The 18,408-nt window shown below is 48.2% G+C and overlaps 1 protein-coding gene across 9 annotated transcripts in view; it reads left to right on the top strand.

Annotated features, from left to right (window-relative positions):
• The first annotated feature begins 978 nt into the window (after positions 1-978).
• The window catches only part of ST3GAL3 (ST3 beta-galactoside alpha-2,3-sialyltransferase 3), a 464,990-nt gene continuing 447,560 nt past the window's right edge, over positions 979-18,408 (top strand). For 8 of the 9 annotated variants that reach the window (XM_050961194.1, XM_050961191.1, XM_050961192.1 and 5 more), the window contains exon 1: positions 979-1,083. The gene's annotated coding sequence lies outside the window, so the exon portion shown is untranslated. The remainder of the gene's footprint in view (positions 1,084-18,408) is intronic. The other variant, XM_050961199.1, reaches the window with a different exon arrangement.

Genomic DNA, 18,408 nt, shown 5'->3' with positions numbered 1-18,408 from the left:
GAGCTGTGCTGACAGCAGCTGTGGCAGGAAAGAGAAAGTGGTTCCTCTGTCTGCTGCCTGCTTCTGGCAGCCACACGCAGGCTGCAGACGCTGCCTGTCTGCACTAGCCGGAACCTGCAATAGCCTGCCCAGCTGGCTGCCTGGCTTCCAGAGGGCAGCACCGTGCCCAGCTGACGCTAGAGCTCTCTGCTGCAGGAGAGACAACAGCGGGCACTGGCTGGCAGCTTCTGGGGGCACAAGTGGGACCTGCCTGTCAGAAGCTTCGAATGGAGCCGCCAGCCACATGGCTTCCACTTGCCAAGAGAGTCAGAACAGGTGTGAGCTGGGTGACATCCTGGGGATTGAAGCCAGCAGTCACTTCTTGGATTGTCCTGCTGGGTCCTGGAGCCCCTGGGTCCATGAGACCAGCAGGCAGCGCCTTGCTGACAGCAGCCCCCAGGGCGCATGGGGGCAGAGCGGGATGGAAATGCAGGCCCCCCCGGGTCGCAGTCACAGTAATGCAGGGAGTCCTGCACTCTCCTTACTCAAAGTGTGAGGTGGGAGAGCCAGGGGCTGCTGGCTGAGTACACGCATGCCTTGTGCACACTCACCTTCGCTGTCGTGCAAGTGCACCCCACAGCAGGAGTGCTGGTGCAGGAGGGGCCTGGGTGGGTGCAAAGATCCCCATGAACTGCCCCTCCAGTTCCCAGCAGCCCCAGAGCTGATCTCCCCTCCTCTCCTGGGCGATTTCTGTTTCCCAGCTGGTGAAGTGCAAAGGCTGAAACAATCCCTTTTGCACCTGCAGCTGGGCAGTTCCTGTAGCTGCAGCTCTTGCTAGGCTCCAGAGGGTCGGTGGGATAAGCTTTCTGCCTTGGATTAGCAATTTCTTTCTCGCTCACTGTCTCGCTCAGCTGCCAGGGTAACAGATACAGCAGCATGACTTCAGTCAGCCCACGCCTGGGGCTATTTTTAGGTCTGCCTGTGCTGATGAAGAGGAGATGAAATGACAATCTCTTTCTCTCTGAGCCCCTTTCACCGCCCGTGCACCAGGATTACAAACGGAGGTTGGCTGCCTGTTGCCAAGAGGGAAGCTCTGGAGTCCAGGTGAGGCTGGGACATGACAGTTTGGGCACAAGAAGGGACGCTCCTGCGGTAATAGCAACGTTATCTGCCGTAGCTCTACTGCACATGTGTTTGCGCGGCAGAAATGCCCAACGGTGCAGTGTCTGTTCGATCGTTATGGAAGGTTTCTGGTGCCAATGAGTCAGAGGGAAATCCAGCTGTGTAATGCGTGTGGTTTGTGTGTGTCTTATGGTGTCTGGTATTAATTAGAGCTGATCACATAACACACACAGTGGTTTGCAAATATTGTTGGGGTGAAATGTGGTGAGTTCTCGCTGCTGCTAGTTGTGGGGATGTGGGGTTTGCTGCTCATGGTGGCTGCAGCTTGGAGGGAGTGTTTGTGAATCCCCGAGGTTTCACAGAGTCCGTCACTGGTGACTGTTTTCTCGGAAGTGCTTGTGTGAAACTGTTTGGCATTCTCCTTTTTAAAGAGTCATGCAGTGAGCAGACACTGTACCATGTGATTTACATGTGGCTAATCGCATGCTACCAATAGCCAAGGGCACGTAGTCAAAGTGAGGAGTTCTCGGACACTCCTTAGGGAGCTGTTTGTCCTGGGAAGGCTTCCAGGCCTCAGACCCATGCAAATATTAAATTCCCCTCTGGGGATTGGGTAAAGTCCAAGCACTTCCCTCCTGGCTGCCTCTGAAGTTGGAGGAATATGGATCGTCTGGGCAGCTGTCGGCAGTCATTGCCAGCTCTCCTCGATTGTGGGCACAATAACCAAGGCCTCTCCTTAGGGCATGTAGGCCTGATGGGGAGACGTTAGTACCAAAGGCCTCCAGGAAAACTGTTTGCTCCGGAGGGCCCGTGTGCAGTTTGGAACAATCCCCATTTTACAAATGCCAGTTCATCCTGTAATAAACCAGAGGGAGACAGAAAGGGTGCAGAGGCAGTGCAAGAAATCAGGCCAGGTGAGATGGTTACTGGATCTGTTCAAAGGACGTTAAAGGCCCAGACATCACTCCATCGGCTATGCTTTCCATCTCCTAACACGGGTCAATGTGCCACATGCCCATTGGCAGTGTACAGATAGCTCAGAGAGAGTCATGCTATTAGGAGAAGCAGCCATGTCCATTTTCTTTCCTTGGCGTAGAGTATGCTGCCCAGGCACTGTGTTCTATTCCAGGATGGGGCTGACCACCTGGGGGTGCAGTGGGCAAGGATGCAATGCTGGACACAGAGTTTAGATATCAAGGTGAGAGAGAGGGAGCAAATTCTGTCCCCCTGCTACATGCATAGTCCTGGCGACAGAGGAACCTGTGTGGTGCTGAGGACAGCGGAGCAGAGGTAGGACTTGAGAAACTTTCTCAGGGTGCCTTTGTCAGGGTTTTTCCCCCACTTTGAACTTTAGCGTTCAAAAAGTGGGGATCTGCATGATCACTTTTAAGCTTAATTACCAGCTTAAATTTGGTATGCTGCCACCAGCCAAAAATATAGTGTTTGGCACACTGCCTGTTCCCCCAAAAACCTTCCCTGGGGAACCCAAGACCCAAACCCTTTGGGTCTTAAAATAAGGAGAAATAAACCATCCCCCTTCCTTCCCCCCCCAGACTTTTCCCTCCCTGCGTTACCGTGAGAGGCTACATTGATCCAAACTCCTTGGATCTTAAAACAAAGAGGAATTAACTTTCCCCCCCCACTCCTTTCCCTCCACCAATCCCCTTGGGTCTTAAAACAAGGGAAAAAATCAATCAGGTTCTTAAAAAAGGAAAGCTTTTAATTAAAGAAAGAAAAAGTAAAAATTATCTCTGTAAAATCAGGATGGAAAATGTTTTACAGGGTATTCAGATTCATATAGACTAGAGAGACCTCCCCCCTCAGCCTTAGATTCAAGGTTACAGCAAACAGAGGTAAAAATCCTTCCAGCAAAAGGAAAAACATTCACAAGTTGAAAGAAAACAAACACAAGACTAATCCGCCTTGCCTGGCTATACTCACAATTCTGAAACATGAAAGACCGATTCAGAAAGACCTGGAGAGCCTGGTCTGTACATCCGGTCCCTCTTTGTCCCAAGAGCAAACAACGAACAAAACAAACAACACAAACAAAGACTTCCCTCCACCAAGATTTGAAAGTATCTTGTCCCCCCATTGGTCCTCTGGTCAGATGTCAGCCAGGTTCACTGAGCTTCTTAACCCTTTACAGGTAAAAGAGACATTAACCCTTAACCATCTGTTTATGACAGCCTTGGAGCTCAGAAATGAGCTAAGTGGAGTGGATTTTTGTTCACAGCAGGGACTATATTGCTGCCCTTCAGGGATCAGGTATATTTCTGGGGAGGGGATATTCTATAGAGCCCAGCCCTGTTCACTGCGGTATTTAAGCACTATCCAAGAATGCTCTGATACGTGATTTGCATGTGCCAGATGTGACATGTCCCTTCTCTCCCCATGGGCAGAATTCTATGTGTAACATGGGAATTTGCTCCCTCTCTCTCTCTCCCTCTCTATGTGTAACGTGGGATGTTATCAATTAGATGTACATGCTGCTCTGTGTTTATATTTGTGAAGGCTGGTCGGAGAAGTGCCTGGCACAGGAATCAGTAGGTGGGGAGTTTTGAGGAGCTTCGTCGGGTCTGGGGGAGCTCATTCCATGATCTGGGACAGGCCCCAAGAAAGCACTGTCTGCCACACAGACAAGCTTTACCCTTGTGTTAGACAGTCCTGTTGTGCCTGACAATATTGAAAAATTGGAAGAGATTCAAAGAAGAGCTATGAGGATGATTTCATGTCTGGAAAACCTGCTTTGCAGTGAGAGACAAAAGGAGCTGAATCTATTTATTATATTCAAGAGAAGGTTCAATGGTGGCTTGACCAAAGTCTGTTGTTGTCAGTTGCTGACTGTGTGTGTTCTCGCTGCATGCTGCACTGGCTGTGGCCAGAGAGCCCACACAGCAGGCTCCGATCCAGCTGCCCCAAAGACCACAGACTCGGTTTCTGTAACAAAGGCACTCAGCCGGCTTTGCTGCCCATGCAGCACACTCATAGATCCCCTGATCAATGTCTACACATGCACATGTGACAATGAACGCAGCTCCTTGAATGCTGGGACTTTCCATTCCCCCCTTGGCCAGACAAAGACACCCCCTCGGACACTCCTCTTTCTACCTCAACACAAACAAGTTACGCATTGCCCCGCTGGTATGCTTAGTTACCACCCTTCGCCTTGTACACGTTGGTTCGATCAAAACATCTCTATCCAGCACGCTGGCATCCTGACCTTATCTCTAAAGGGGTCGGTGTGTCCCTGTATCATCTTCGGGGAGTGTTTACACACCATAACCTTCATTCGGGGTGTTCTGGTGCCACCCTTCTGGAATGTGTTCACGTGAATACTTAGCGCCTAGGAGGGCTTGTCTGCAAGGCCAGCCCTGCTCTTGCCAAGTTCATATATTGGACAGTGATCCTGAAAGCAGGCATCTGCTTTGTAACGGGGAAGGACCTGACTTTAGTTTGTCCCGTGGGCCTTACACCAGGCCCTTATACTTGGCCTCAAGTCTCAGGCTTTCTTTCTACTACATCTGAGAGAGAGACCCTTAATCTAGCAGACAAGGCCAAACAAGATCCAATGGCGGGACATGGAAGATAGCCAGATTCAGATGGGAAATAAAGCCCAAATATTTAACAGTGAGAGCAAGTAATCGTTGGAATGACTGGCCGATGGACAGGGTGGATTCTCTGCCACTTTGTCTTTAAATCAAGACTGCTTCTAAAACCTATGCTGTTGCTCGATTACAAATTTCTGAGATCAGCGAAGGAATCACTGGATCAGGTTCGATGGCCTGTGCTTTGCAAGAGGCCAGACTAGATTAAAATAGTGGTTCCTTGAAAACATTAGAATGGTCACATGGGGTCAGACCAATGGTCCATAAAGCTCAGTATCTTGTCTCCGACAGTGGCCAGTGCCAGATCTTCAGAGAGAATGAACAGAACGATCGTCCAGTCAGAGGTTTAGGGACACCTACAGCATGGGATTCCATTCCTGGTCATGCTGGCTAATAGCCATTGATGGACCTATCATCCATGAATGTATCTAGTTCTTTTTAGAACCCTGTTGTAGTCTTGCCTTCACAACATCCCCTGGCAAGGAGTTCCACAGGTTGACTCTGCATTGTGTGAAGAAATACTTCCTTTTGTTTGTTTTAAACTCGCTGCCTGGTTCTTGTGTTATGTGAAGGAGTAAATAACACTTCCTTATTCACTTTCTCCACACCAGTCATTATTTTATAGACCTCTATCATATCCCCCCGCTTAGTCATCTCTTTTCTAAACTGAACAGTCCCAATCTTTTAAATCTCTCCTCATATGGAAGCTGTTCCATACCCCGATCTTTTGTATTGCCTTTCTCTGTACTTTTTCAAATTCTAATGTAAGCAGAGTCTGAATGAACTCTCTCTTGACAGCTAGTGATGAGCTGTGGAAAAGGACTTCAGGAGTTGATCTTGTTTGCATGGACTCACCTACCCTGCCTAGGTGCTCAGCATGATGGGATTGCTCGCCCAAATGGTCACTTTTGGCTGGAATGGGATCCCCAATCTCCTTGTTATTGAGGCAGAAGTAATACTCTTGGCACGACGAGTGGCCCGCAGGGTGGCTGGCGGAGAGGCCTGGTGAGTGAGTGCCCGAGCAGTGGAGAGAGTAGGGTGCCTCCTTACCCTGCTCCCTCCACCCAGGATGGGAGGTGAACTCGGCAGATGAATCCCTGAACTCTGGGGCTGCACTGACCAAGGACAGCAACTGTGAGTGAGGTGCACATTAAAGGGACTTTTGGGTTGCTGGACTTAAGAACCTGAGGGGAAACAGACAGACAGTGCCCAACTTACTTGGTGGTGGGTCTTTTACTCATAGTTTATCAACACTGTTTGTGGTGTTTCCCCAAATTAATGCCATTATTTCCCTCCTTTTATTAAAGGTGGTTTTTTGCTACACTCAAACTCTGTGCTTGTGAGAGGGGAAATGTTGCCTCTTAGAGGTGCCCAGGGGTGGTATGTAATTGTCCCAGATCACTGGGTGGAGGTTCGAGCCGGTTTTGCATTGTATTGTTGAAAAGGAGCCCCTGGATACTGAACCCATCCCTTGTTGCTGCCAACTCTGACTGGCAGAAGGGTCACGCTAATGTGTCTCTTCTGACATAGGGCAACCAGAACTGCATGCAGTATTCAAGATGTGGGCGTACTGTGGATTTATATAGAGGCAATATGCTATTTTCTGTCTCATTATCTATCCATTTCCTAACGGTTCCTAACATTTTTGGCTGCTGCTGCACACTGAGCAGATGTTTTCAGAGAACTATCCACAATGACTCCAAGATCTTTCCTGAGTGGTAACAGCTAATTTATTCCCCTTCATGTATAGTTGGGATTATGTTTTCCCCTGGGCATTATTTTGCCCTTATCCACTTTGAATTTTATCTGCCGCCTTGTTGCTCTGTTGCCCAGATTTGTGAGATCGCTTGGTAACTACACAGTCTGCTTTGGGCTTTTGTACTGGCTGCAAACTTTGCCTCCTCATTGTTTGCTCCCTTTTCCAGATCGTTTATGAATATGTTGAACAGCACCGGTCCCAGTACGGATCCTTGGGGGACCCCACTATTTACCTCTCTCCGTTCTGAAAACTGGCCATTTCTTCCTGCCCTTTGTTACCTGTCTTTTACCAGTTACTGATCCATGAGAGGACCTTCCCTCTTATCCCTCAACTGCTTACTTAGCATAAGAGCCTTTGGTGAGGAACCTTGTCCAAGGCTTTGTGAAAGTCCAAGTACCCTATGTCCACTGGATCCCCCTTGTCCACATTTGCTGACCCCTCAAATAATTCTAGTAGATTGGTGAGGTGTGATTTCCTTTACAAAAGCCATGTTAATTCTTCCCCAACATATCCTATTCATCTGTGTGTCTGATAATTCTGTTCTTTACTGTAGTTTTAACCAATTTGCCTGGTACTGAAGTTAGGCTTATGGGCCTGTAATTGCCAGGATTGCCTCTGGTGCCTTTTTAAAAATCAGCATCACATTAGCTACACTCCAGTCATCTGGTATACAGGCTGATTGAAGCAATAGGTTATATGAGACAGCTAATAGTACAACAATTTCACATTTGAGTTCCTTCGGAACTCTTGGGTGATACCATCTGGCGCTGGTAACTTGTTACTGTTTAATGTATCATTTTGTTTCAAAATTTCCTCTATTGACACCTCAATCTGGGACACTTCCTCAGATTTGTCACCTCAAAAGAATGGCTCAGGTTTGGGCATCTCCTTCACATCCTCTGCAGTGAAGATGAATGCAAAAAATTCATTTAGCTTCTCCGCAATAGCCTTGTCTTCCTTGGATGCTCCTTTAGCACCTCAATTGTCCAGTGGCCCCTCTGGTGGTTTGGTAGGCTTCCTACCTCCTGCTGTACTTAAAATTAGTTTGGGTCTTAACATCCATGAATCCTTATGTTAATTCTCACCTTGGATCAGGAATTTTCATCTACGCACACTGGACTACAAGCGAGAAGTGGCTTTTGTGAGGAAGGAGTATTTCAGGTGGCTGAAGGTTTCAGTTCTTTCCCAGTGCAGTGTCTGTGGTTGACAGTGTAAGGCTGTTGGTGGAGATGACTATAATGTTTTGATTCTGTATCTTATTGTTTTGACCTTTTCCTTCCCAGCAAACTTAATTCTGCCCCCTTCACATGTGTGTTATACCAGGTGATCCTGGGCAAGATGTGTGGCATGGACATTAGATAATATATGGATAATCTATCTCATAGAGCTGGAAGGGACCCTGAAAGGTCATTGAGTCCAGCCCCCTGCCTTAACTAGCAGGACCAAGTACTGGTTTTGCCCCAGATCCCTAAGTGGTCCCCTCAAGGATTGAACTCACAACCCTGGGTTTAGCAGGCTAGTGCTCAAACCACTGAGCTATCCCTTGGGCCATGGGCTTGGTTATTGCCTGCGTTAGCAAGACTTGTCTAACTAGCTGTGCCACTGACCTTGAGTGGAGCCTCTCTCTCGCTTCTGGCCATGTGCAGAGCTGGGGGGAACTGGTGGAGTTTGGGGTTCCCTCTTTCCCAGGCTGCAGCTCAGGCATGTTGATACCTGAGTGCTCACCAAAACGTGTGGCTGCTGGGCAGTCAAATGTGTAGTGAGTGGGTGCTGATTGTTTGAGTGGCTGCAGGGCCACTGATCTCCCCACTGTGCCTGGGACAGTGATAGTCCCTGAGCAGACACTGCTTCCTCAGAGATCAGCTTCCACTCACTCCCCAGGGGAATGGTAATCACTGGCACTAATGTGCATGTCCTCACTGCACTGCTGAGTGCTGAGACCAAGAAACCTTCCCCTCTAAGTGCCCTATGGGCCAGGTGCAGCTCGTTAGCATCCCTCCCCCACTTGGTATGCTGTGGACCATGGAGAATTCCACTTGGTGAGGCCCAGTCCAGAAGGCAGATGTCAGAGGGGCATTAGCAGGGGAGGCACATTCCTGTACTGTGCAGTGTGTCTTTGGAGCTGGCTCCTGCCGGGCACTCGGCTGGTAATGACCAGCGCAGTGTGAGCGGCAAACTACCCTGACATGGTGGGTGATGGAACAGCAGCGGCACCCTCCCCTGGTGAGGCAGGAGAGCACCACTCGTGAGTTGTTGTGGCCACCATGCCACATACACCCCCTGGATCCGGGTCTCTCCTCCAACAACCCAGCAATCCCGTCTTGTGTTGCAGTGAGAGCCCCAGCCCCAGCTATTCCAGGGGGACACACCAGGTCGACATTGGACGAGGTTTGCAAGTATAGCGATCCCGACAACCCCTCTGTGCAGAGAACAGCTTATACCAGTGATAGAAGGGTTCTGTGGGAACAGCTTGTGGCAGTTTGGGTGTAAAATAAGTGACACTGGTGACACCTGTGCAATGGCCCTTTACGGGAATTGTTTGGACACCCCACCTATGACTGATCAGCTGATGTGGTGAGACAGAGATGGGGTGATAGCTTGAACTCACCTCGTGCTCATAAAAATCAGCAAGCAGCACAGGCGAGTGGGATGGCTGTAGAGTGTAGGAAGGATCTTGAAGGAGTCCCTGTGGCTGCCACGTGTGTGCCCTGCAGGAAGCAGTGTAGGAAGGACAAGGGAGCTGGGGTTTAGCCTTGACGCCCAGGCAGATGGCCTGCAGAGTGCCAGCCTGCAGAGACCAGAAACGCCTGGGCTAGGGGAAGGGCAATGACTGATGTGTCGAACTTGGGTTCTTTTGAAGAAATAAACCTGAATCCCTGAAGAAAACAGACTGGAATCCTGTGGCTGGAGAGTGCAAGGCCTGGTGAGTTAGACCACTGGCTAACAACTGGCAAATGCACTTTTATGTGGGTATAGCCAGAGCCATCCCTAGGGTACCGCAAATTGGGGCGACAGCTGGGAGCCCCGCGGGCCGGTGCTATTGGTGGGCAGAGTCTGTTCCAGAAGTGTGCAAGGGGTGGGAGGAGTGACAAATGACCCCTGGTTTGCCAGCTTGGGGCTGAGAGGATGAGAGGGGAAAGATGTTTGAGGTGGTGGGACATCCAGGAGAAGAGGGAGGCTGGACAGGGGGATGGGGTAAAGGTGAAGAGCAAGCTGGATATTATCTTCCCAGCGAAGGATCTGAAGTCCTACAGAATCAGACCATCCTTGCTCCCCAGCAGCAACTGAACATCCGTTCTGTGTGACTGACCGTGTGCAAGGCCAATGCAGCTCAAGGAAGGCAAGCAGTGAGCAGGTTAAGAGGAACTTTGACCAGCTGTGAAGATTGTGCTTGGCAAGGAGAGTATGTCAGAAGCTCAGTTAAATCACAGCAGGGGGCTGCTTGCCAGACTATGATTATAGTCAGAGCCACAAGCTTACTTCCCTTTTCCCGAGATGTCCTCAGCATGTAGATTTCAGAGCTCAGAATTTTGTTTTAATCCAACCAATCTATTTAAAAGTAGAGGAGTGGGCACTTCCCCATGGCCAGGCCAGGAGCTTCTTCCCTGTGCACATGCCCGCAGGCACCAGCATTCTCTTCCTCCAGGAACATGGCCAAGGCAAGCCTCCAACTTCATCTGTGTTTGCTTTTGGCCCATTTTAAATGAAGTGGTTACCGTTTCTTTACCACGGGAGCTGTTTGTTTTTAAACTCAAAACCTGCTCTCCAGATTTTGTTTGAACTTTCAAAAGAAGCCACTTTCCAGAGAGAACCCAGCGTGGGAAATGCCATCGCACCCCTGGTGAAAGTTAGACTGATCTCCAGGGGGCTACAACGGGGACTGCATGGCAGGTGTAACCCGAGTAGGCCCTACAAGAGCTGCTATAACACACAGGTGTCAGCTCAGCCATGGCCACATTCTTGACTCCTAGCAGCCAAAGGTGAAAAGCGCCTGTTTGATCACCCAGCCCGTCCCTCCAAGGCTGTTCCCTCTGGTATTTTCTAGGGCTCTGGCCAGTCTGGATTGAAATGCCTGCAGGTGATGCCCCCCCCAGCCCCCTTTCCTGGGGAGAAGATTCACTGCCTGATTCATATCAGTGTCAGGACATTTATTCAGATATTTCACCCCACCCCTCCAGGTTATACCTCTTTGTGCCACCTTAAATTATCCCTCCATACCACCCTGTCATATTTGTAAGCAGTTACTTTTGTGTTACCTTTTCTAGGGATGCAGATACATTTTGGACCAGTCTTTACCATCTGCAGATGGGCTTTTGTCCCAGCCCCCTTCCTCTCCTCCCCGTCCTCGACCATCCACTGCCAGCCTCACTGCCCCACCCCATCTTCCTCCCAGTCCTTCTCTCCCTCCCTCCCTTGCCTTCAATGGCCCTTTCTTCCTCACCCCACTTCAGCTCAATATTGCGTACCACCCCCCATCAGAACTAACATGGTATGTGCCAGTGGCCTGACCATAGGGCTTTCCTTGTATCCTTTTTCTCAACGCTTTGTCTCATTTGTAAAAAGCCGCCTTTCCCAGCCTGTTTGTGTGTAACCCTGTCAGACTCGGAGCTGTTCGATTTAGTGATGACAATCCGATCCTACTGCTATCAGCCTTGCAGAAACACTAGAGCTACAGGAGAAGGAGCTGGATTCTTTTGGGGCTTACACATCATCAGTGTAACTAACTGAGCTCCAGCTGCAGACTCCTGATGACAAGTGGTAATGCTTAAGGAAAACCCAGCTTCGCTTCCAGTCCCCGTGGTTCATTTGCTGGCTAGGCTGTTAGAAAGAAACCTCTGGTACGCCAAATAACTGAAGGGAACTTGATCTGAAGTCGTTAAGAGATGGACTTCAACATAGAAGAACATACAGTATTTATCCCCCCCACACACACACAGTGTCTTCTTAGGGTACATCTGTCATAATTTTCCTACTCAGATCTGAACCTTAGAGTTCAGAGCATGAGAAGCTAGCATGAAACCTCCAAACTTAATTACCAGCTTGGATCTGATATCTCTGCCACCAGCCAGAATTCCAGTGTCTGGCTCACTCTGGTCTCCCCGAAACCTTCCCTGGGGAACCCCCAAGACTCAGATGCCCTGAGTCTCACCACAAAGGGAAATAACCCACTTCCCTTCTCCCTCTTCCCCTCCAGGTGTTCCCTCCCTGGGTTCCTGGAGAGATATACAGATTCAAGCTCCTTGAATTTAAACAAAGGGATTCCACCTTCTTTACCTCCTCCCAGATTTTCCCACCCTGGGTACTCTAGGAGATTCCCTGCTTCAAGTCCTTGAAACACAAATACCGAGAGATCAAATCTCTCTCCCCCCTCACCCAGAGGGTATGCAAAGTCAGGCTTAGTAAATCTAACACAAAGAGATTTTCCCCCTCCCTTCGTTTCTTAGCCTTAACCAGTGAAAAACACTCAAACAGGTCTTAAAAAGAAAGCTTTATATAAAAAGAAAGAAAAAGGACATAAAATGGTCTCTGTATCAAGGTGACAATATACAGGGTCAGTTGCTTAAAGGAAAAAATGAATAAACAGCCTTATCCAAAAAGAATACAATTTAACACACTCCAGCAACTACACACATGTAAATACAAAAAAAAAACAATATAAACCTATTGTCTTACTATCCTTGTACATACAACTTGGAAACAGAAGATTAGAAAACCTGGAGGTAGAAAAATCACTCTCAGAGCCGAGAGGGCACAGACCCAAGACAAAGAACAAAGAACTCACACCCAAAACTTCCCTCCACCCAGATTTGAAAAAGTCTTGTTTCCTGATTGGTCCTCTGGTCAGGTGTTTGGTTCCCTGTGTTAACCCTTTACAGGTAAAAGAACATTAACCCTTAGCTATCTGTTTATGACACGCCCCCCAAATTGCAGACAGTGGGGAACCTCACTGGTGGTGATTTCCTCCTAGAACTTTAAAATAAACAAATTAATACAACACATGCACCTTTACATATACCACTAAGTATATAACTAACAGACTTTTACATTTTAAGAACACTTTTTAACTACTGGATTCTGGGAAACTCTCACGAGAGAGAGCATCAGCTACTTTGTTAGAAGCTCCTGAAATGTGTTGAATTTCAAAATCAAAATCTTGGAGAGCTAAACTCCATCGAAGCAGTTTTTTGTTGTTCCCCTTGGCAGTATGAAGCCACTTTAGCGCAGCATGGTCGGTTTGTAGCTGGAATCGCTGTCCCCAAACGTATGGGTGTAGCTTTTCCAGGGCGTACACAATGGCGTAGCATTTCTTTTCACTGACTGACCAGTGACTTTCCCTTTCAGACAGTTTCTTGCTGAGAAACACGACAGGATGGAAGTTGTGATCCATTGCTTCCTGCATGAGAGCTGCTCCTATACCACGCTCAGATGCATCTGTGGTTACTAGGAATGGCTTGTCAAAGTCCGGGGCCCTGAGCACAGGGTCAGACATGAGCGTCGCCTTAAGTTGGGTAAAGGCCTTTTGACACTCATCAGTCCACTTAACTGCATTTGGCTGGGTCTTTTTGGTCAGGTCGGTCAGTGGGGCAGCGATTTGGCTGAAGTGTGGTACAAATAGCCTATAGTACCCGGCCAAGCCTAAGAAGGATTGAACCTGTTTCTTTGACTTTGGGACAGGCCACTTTTGGATAGCATCCACCTTGGCCTGTAGGGGGTTTATGGTTCCTCGACCCACCTGGTGTCCCAGGTAAGTTACCAAGAACTGCCCCTCCAGTTCCCCGCAGCCCCAGAGCTGATCTCCCCTCCTCTCCTGGGCGATTTCTGTTTCCCAGCTGGTGAAGTGCAAAGGCTGAAGCGATCCCTTTTGCACCTGTGTCATAAACAGATAGCTAAGGGTTAATGTCTCTTTCACCTGGAAAGGGGTAACAAACAACACCTGAAGAGAGGACCAATCAGGAAACAAGACTTTTTCAAATCTGGGTGGAGGGAAGTTTTGGGTGTGAGTTCTTTGTTCTTTGTCTTGCTTCGGTGACCCTCTCGGCTCTGAGAGTGATCTTTCTATCCCCAGGCTTTCTAATCTTCTGTTTCCAAGTTGTAAGTACAAGGATAGTAAGACAATAGGTTTATATTGGTTTTTTGTATTTACATGTGTGTAGTTGCTGGAGTGTGTTAAATTGTATTCTTTTTGGATAAGGCTGTTTATTCATTTTTTCCTTTAAGCAACTGACCCTGTATATTGTCACCTTGATACAGAGACCATTTTATGTCCTTTTTCTTTCTTTTTATATAAAGCTTTCTTTTTAAGACCTGTTTGAGTGTTTTTCACTGGTTAAGGCTAAGAAACGAAGGGAGGGGGGAAATCTCTGTGTTAGATTTACTAAGCCTGACTTTGCATACCCTCTGGGTGAGGGGGGGAGAGAGATTTGATCTCTCGGTACTTGTGTTTCAAGGACTTGAAGCAGGGAGGGTGGAATCCCTTTGTTTAGATTCAAGGAGCTTGAATCTGTATATCTCTCCAGGAACCCAGGGAGGGAACACCTGGAGGGGAAGAGGGAGAAGGGAAGTGGGTTATTTCCCTTTGTGGTGAGACTCAGGGCATCTGAGTCTTGGGGGTTCCCCAGGGAAGGTTTTGGGGGGACCAAAGGGTATCAGGCCCTTAAAATTCCTGATTGGTGGCAGCGCTATCAGATCTAAGCTGGTAATTAAGCTTTGGAAGTTTCATGCTAGCTTCTCATGTTCTGAACTTTAAGCAACCAGGTAAAGTGGGCCAAGAGGATGGGAATGGTTACACGCAGCCAAACCTGGCAAGGCTTCAGACCCATCCCTGTTCCTGAACCGTCCACAGGGGCCCCGTCTGTGTTAGCAGAGACCCAGACAAAGGTAGTGGACCTGGATCCCCTGCCAACGACTGCAACAGCCACAGTACCTCCAGTCCCAGACCCGTACCTGGAAACGCAACCAACACCAGAACCACTGCCAGCACTGACGCCAGCACTTGCAAACGCAACTTCAACCCCAGCGCCAGAGGGTGCCAGCAAGCCTGAACTGGCAGAAGCACCAGACAACCATACCTAAGAGGCTCAGCCAGAGCCTGAAATACCCCCTGGTGCACCGGCGGAGAGCGGTTCACCAGCCACGAAAACAACCCCATCACCTACATCGCTTCCCGAAGGACCAAGTCCAAGTCCACAGTCTAAGGAAGAACTGCTGTCTACAGCCTCCAGGAAACAGTTCCAGACTGAGCAGGAAGCAGATGACAGCCTTCAGAAAGCTTGGGCAGCGGCACGAAGCACCCCACCGCCTCTAAGCTCTTCTAACCGATCCCGGGTTGTTATAGAACAAGGGCTTTTATATAAGGAGACTCTTTCTGATGGACACCGGGAAGACTGGCATCCACAAAAACAGTTGGTGGTTCCAACTAAATACCGGGGCAAGCTCTTAAGCTTAGCCCATGATCATCCCAGTGGCCATGCTGGGGTGAACAGAACCAAAGACCGGTTGGGGAAGTCCTTCCACTGGGAGGGGATGAGCAAGGATGTTGCCAAGTATGTCTGGTCTTGTGAGGTGTGCCAAAAAGTGAGAAAGCCCCAAGACCAGGTCAAGGCCCCTCTCCAGCCACTCCCCATAATTGAGGTCCCATTTCAGCGAGTAGCTGTAGATATTCTGGGTCCTTTCCCAAAAAAGACCCCCAGAGGAAAGCAGTACATACTGACTTTCGTGGACTTTGCTACCCGATGGCTGGAAGCAGTAGCTCTAAGCAACACCAGGGCTAAAACTGTGTGCCAGGCCCTAACAGACATTTTTGCCAGGGTAGGTTGGCCTTCTGACATCCTTACGGATTCAGGGACTAATTTCCTGGCTGGGACCATGAAAGATCTGTGGGAAACTCATGGGGTGAATCGCTTGGTTGCCACCCCTTACCACCATCAAACCAATGGCCTGGTGGAAAGGTTTAATGGAACTTTGGGGGCCATGATACATAAATTCAAGAATGAATACTCCAATGACTGGGACCTAGTGTTGCAGCAGTTGCTCTTTGCCTACAGGTCTGTACCACATCCCAGTTTAGGGTTTTCACCATTTGAGCTTGTGTATGGCCACGAGGTTAAAGGGCCATTACAGCTGGTGAAGCAGCAATGGGAGGGGTTTACACCCTCTCCAGAAACTAACGTTCTGGACTTTGTAAGCAACCTACAAAACACCCTTCGACACTCTTTAGCCCTTGCTAAAGAAAACCTAAAGGATGCTCAAAAAGAGCAAAAGGCCTGGTATGATAGACATACCAGAGAGCGTTCCTTCAAGGTAGGAGACCAGGTTATGGTCTTGAAGGCGCAACAGGCCCATAAGATGGAAGCATCATGGGAAGGGCCATTCACGGTCCAAGAGCGCCTGGGAGCTGTTAACTGCCTCATAGCATTTCCCAATTCCTCCCTAAAGCCCAGAGTGTACCACGTTAATTCTCTCAAGCCCTTTTATTCCAGAGACTTACAGGTTTATCAGTTTACAGCCCAGGGAGGAGATGATGCTGAGTGGCCTAACGATGTCTACGATGAAGGGAAAAGTGATGGTGGCGTGGAAGAGGTGAACCTCTCCACAACCCGGGAACGTCTGCAGCGGCAACAGAAAGGAATTGATGCACTCTCCCGTCACAGTTTCCCGGAATCAACTGGCTAAAAATTGTCCTTACAATGTGAAGAATCTTGTAGTTGTACATAATTAGTAGCATATGTAAGGGTGCATTTGTTTATTGATCTGTTTATTCTAAAGTTCTAGGGAGAAATCACTGCCAGTGTGGTTCCACACTGTCAGCAATTTGGGGGGCGTGTCATAAACAGATAGTAGGGGTTAATAGAACAGAAGTACATCATATCTCTTTTGCCTGTAAAGGGTTAACAAGATTAGTGAGCCTGGCTGTCACCTTACCAGAGGACCAATCAGGGGACAGGATACTTTCAAATCTTGAGGGAGGGAAGTTTGTGCGTGTGCTGTTAGTGTTTGGCTGTTGTTCTTTCTGGGTTCTGAGAGTGACCAGACGTGCAACCAGGTTTCTCTCCAATCTCCCTGATACAGGTTCTTATAGATTCAAAATAGCAAGTACTAGGTGATAAGGAGAGTTAGGGTTATGTTTGTTTTCTTTATTTGCAAATATGTATTTGGCTGGAAGGAGTTTAAATTTGTATTTTGCTGAAAGGATTTTACTTTGTACTTGTATACTTGGTCTGGGAGAGTATTCCCAGTGTTTATAGCTGAAAGACCCTGTAATATATTCCATCTTAAATTTACAAAGATAATTTTTATTGTTTTTTCTTTCTTTAATTAAAAGCTTTTCTTGTTTAAGAACCTGATTGGTTTTTTTTTTATTCTGGTGAGACCCCAGGGGACTGGGTCTGGATCCACCAGGGAATTGGTGGGGAGAAAGGAGGGCAGGGGGAGAGAAAGGTTAATTTTCTCTCTGTGTTAGGATTACTTTCTCTCTCAGGGAGAGTCTGTGAGGGGGAGAGAGAAGGAGGGGGGAAGGTGAATTTTCCTCTCTGTTTTAAGATTCAAGGAGTTTGAATCACAGTAATCTTCCAGGGTAACCCAGGGAGGGGAAGCCTGGGAGAGGCAACGGTGAGGGAAAGGGTTTACTTTCCTTGTGTTAAGATCCAGAGGGTCTGGGTCTTGGGGGTCCCTGGGCAAGGTTTTAGGGGGGACCGGAGTGTACCAGGCACTGAAATTCCTGGTTGGTGGCAGCGCTACAAGTACTAAGCTGGTAATTGAGCTTAGAGGAATTCATGCTGGTACCCCATCTTTTGGACGCTAAGGTTCAGAGTGGGGATTTATACCATGACACGCCTGAACTGGAGAAATGGGCAGCAACATGTGAAAGTGATCATCAGAAAGAGGTATGAAAAGGAACAGCTATTGCAATCTCTCTGCCAACATGTCCTCTAGTTCAGGGGTTCTCAACCAGGGGTACGTGTACCCCTGGGGGTACACAGATCTTCCAGGGGGTACATCAACTCATCTAGATATATGCCTAGTTTTACAACAGGCTACATAAAAAGCACTAAGTAAGTAAGTCAGTACAAACTAAAATGTCATACAGACAATGACTTGTTTATACTGCTCTATGAAATATAAGGGCAATAGTTATATTCCAGTTGATTTATTTTATAATGATTTGGTAAAAATGAGAAAGTCAGCAATTTTTCAGTACTAGTGTGCTGTGACACTTGTATTTTTATGTCTGATTTTTGTAAGCAAGTAGTTTTTAAGTGAGGTGCAACTTGGGGCACGCAAGACGCATCAGACTCCTGAAAGGGGCACAGTCGTCTGGAAAGGTTGAGAGCCACTGCTCTAGTTGTCTCATGTCCACACCTATGCTGGTGGTCTGAATTCTCGTGGAATGTCCTAGCGCTACTGGCCATAGAGTTTTCCTCTCTCATTCTTGTTTGTGTCATTTAGTAGATTTTGAAAGTCGCACTTCTCTTCTGAGATACCAGATGTATGCCTAGGAGATGGGAGAGCCCACAATGTCTGCAGAGGGAGACCACACTTGCGTAACCAAAGTGCTCTGCAGAGCAGATACAGTGCAGGAAATAGAAGGGCTTTGTTCCTCGTGATGCCCTGGCAAAGAGCCTCATGCTCCAGATCCGTTTCTAGGTGATAGTGTGCACATGTTAGTGATAGTGTCAGACACCAAAGATTAAAGCGCAGGGCAGAGAATTAACCTACTCGCGCCTACTGGGAACCGTACTGAGATCACCAGCTCATCTGACACAGGTTGTTGATCAGCTGTCAGATAGTGACCAAAAGTTGTTACTGCTGATTTAGATCTGATTTGTATTTCCACTTAGAAGGAAAGAGCTCCATATCCCATTACCATCCCCTGAGCCGTCCAGCTCAATGACCTGGATTCAGCACGTGCTAAGCTTGCAGTGTGCAAAGTTTCACTTACAG

The sequence above is a fragment of the Gopherus flavomarginatus genome, chromosome 7 (genome assembly GCF_025201925.1).
Source record: "Gopherus flavomarginatus isolate rGopFla2 chromosome 7, rGopFla2.mat.asm, whole genome shotgun sequence".
Classification (NCBI taxonomy): Eukaryota; Metazoa; Chordata; order Testudines; family Testudinidae; genus Gopherus; species Gopherus flavomarginatus.
Note: the sequence above shows the minus strand (reverse complement) of the source record. Positions and strands in the feature narration are given on the sequence as shown.